This window comes from Triticum aestivum, chromosome 1A (genome assembly GCF_018294505.1).
Source record: "Triticum aestivum cultivar Chinese Spring chromosome 1A, IWGSC CS RefSeq v2.1, whole genome shotgun sequence".
NCBI lineage: Eukaryota > Viridiplantae > Streptophyta > Magnoliopsida > Poales > Poaceae > Triticum > Triticum aestivum.
This window is the reverse complement of record NC_057794.1, coordinates 259,042,327-259,045,201: the sequence shown is the minus strand read 5'-3', so window position 1 is coordinate 259,045,201 and position 2,875 is coordinate 259,042,327.

Here is a 2,875-nt window from a genome sequence, read left to right as displayed (position 1 = left end):
GTTGACACGAGAAATTTTTTGAAAGCAATAAGAGCCAATGGACATCGTTTCGTCCCCAAAGGTGGGACGTTCCCTACCGAAACCATCATGCTTGTTGTGAGAAGCTCTGGTTTGCGAGAAGCATATACCCGAACCCGCCCCAAATGGGACAATTTTTTTACCACGTCATGTTGATGCTGCTCCATGATAGCATGCCAAGTTTCATGAATTTCAGACGAGTTTTGGATTTACTGGAATTTAAAAACCAGGCATCTCAACGTTTTGCCGGCAATCAAAAGTGCCCTAGTGTTTGAATTTCATTCCCATCTCTTGCATGGGACCTAGAAATTCACCCAAGGACACACATGTGATTTTTCAACCAAATTTAGTTCATTGGAGCGTGTGCTTGTAGTTTAAATTTGAATTATGCGCATAAAATGCCTAGAAAACCCAATTGATGTATAAAAAAGGCCAAACGAACTCCGAAAAATTCCAAGATTAAACACAACACTCATGTTGTTCTATGTTGACACTAGAAATTTTTTGAAAGCAATAAGAGGCAACGGATATCATCCCATCCCCAAAGGTGGTACGTTCCCTATCGAAACCATCATGCTTGTTGTGAGAAGCTCTGGCTTGTGAGAAGCTTATACCCGAACCTGCCCCAAATGGGACAATTTTTTTACCACGACATGTTGATGCCGCTCCATGATAGCATGCCAAGTTTCATGAATTTCAGACGAGTTTTGGATTTACTAGAATTTAAAAACCAGGCATCTCAATGTTTTGCCTGGAATCAATAGTGCCCTGGTGTTTGAATTTCATTCCCATCTCTTGCATGGGACCTAGAAATTCACCCAAGGACACACATGTGATTTTTCAACCAACTTTGGTACATTGGAGCATGTGCTTGTAGTTCAAATTTGAATTATGCGCATAAAATGCCTAGAAAACCTAGTTAATGTATAAAAAAGGCCAATTGAATCCCGAAAAATTCCAAGATTAAACACAACACTCCTGTTGTTCTATGTTGACACTAGAAATTTTTTGAAAGCAATAAGAGGCAACGGATATCGTCCCGTCCCCAAAGGTGGTATGTTCCCTATCGAAACCATCATGCTTGTTGTGAGAAGCTCTGGTTTGTGAGAAGCTTATACCCGAACCTGCCCCAAATGGGACAAAAATTTTACCACGGCATGTTGATGCCGCTCCATGATAGCATGCCAAGTTTCATGAATTTTAGACGAGTTTTGGATTTACTAGAATTTAAAAACCAGGCATCTCAACGTTTTGCCGGCAATCAACAGTGCCTTGGTGTTTGAATTTCATTCCCATCTCTTGCATGGGACCTAGAAATTCACCCAAGGACACACATGTGATTTTTCAACCAACTTTGGTGCATTGGAGCATGTGCTTGTAGTTCAAATTTGAATTATGCACATAAAATGCCTAGAAAACCCAGTTAATGTATAAAAAAGGCCAGACGAACCCTGAAAAATTCCAAGATTAAACACAACACTCCTATTGTTCTATGTTGGCACTAGAAATTTTTTGAAAGCAATAAGAGGCAACGGATATCGTCCCGTCCCCAAAGGTGGTACGTTCCCTATCGAAACCATCATGATTATTGTGAGAAGCTCTGGTTTGTGAAAAGCTTATACCCAAACCTGCCCCAAATGGGACAAAATTTTCACCACGGCATGTTGATGCCTTGTCACATCCCTAGTTCTGGTATGATCTAGGCTTGCTTTGTGCATCATGCTTAAGTTTCAAATGAATTTGAAACGGGGAATGTTTCAAACCCTAGCACCAAAGCAAATTCAAATAGGTTCAAATTAAAAATGGAATTTCAATAAACCCAAAATGCTCTTCAAAAATGTTCATGGTCTTTGGAAAATGTTGCAAACAACAACCAGAGGTGATGCAAATTTTTTCTAAACATTTTAGATTTTTGAGTGAACCCATATGTATTTGAATTAGAGCTGTTTAAAATAATATAAATATTTTAAAGGCTCCAAAAATGTTGGAAATTGGTGAGGGCCTCTGGTATATTATAACTAGTGGTCACAAGGAATCCCAACATTTTTAGAATTGTGCTAGTATTTATTTTAAGTCAAAACAAATGTCAGAAATAGAAAAGAAAACAAAAAGGGAAAACTTACCTGAGGCCTGGCACTGTGTGGCCTAGCTGGCCGGCCCAGCCAGCTGGCCCTGACAGTCATCTCCCTCCTCTCGCCAGGAGGACGAGAGGCGCGTGCCCAGCGCCAGCGGCCACACGCTGAGGCCACCTCCTCTCTCCCTGCCTGCCTGTCCCCTTCCCGACGCCGTTGTGGACGCCACAGAGACGCCCCGCACCTCTCCCACTCTCTCCCGTGCTTCTCCCCTCCTACGTCATCCTCTCTCGCGACGGCCGAAGCGCTGCCGTCGCCGCTGACAAGCACCACCGCGGCCACTGCCTCCCCCTCGCCCCTGGACATGCCCATTAGCTCCGCGCTGCCGTCCTCGACCTCTCTGACGACTCACGCAAGCCGGGATGCCCTGTAGAGCTGCCCTCGATGTCGTCTTCCTCGTTGGTGCCGCGGATCGCCGCCGTCAAATTCGTCGCCGTTCGGCCTTCCCCGAGCTCAGTAGCCTCCTCCGCGAGTTCCTTGTGAGCCCCTCTTTCCTCCGCCCATCTCCCCATCGTCTCTTGCGACCTCTAGCCGTGGTTCCCACCTCGGCCGGAGCCCGCCGCCGCCACCACGAAGCTCGCCGTCGCTAGCAGCCCCGCCTGGCCAAACCAAGCACGTAGTCGTGCTCCGGGCATCCCCAGGAAGCCGCAACACACCTCAGGTCACTTGCTAGTGCACCATAGCCCTCACGCCTGAGCTCGCCGAGCTCCTGCCGCCGCACTCGT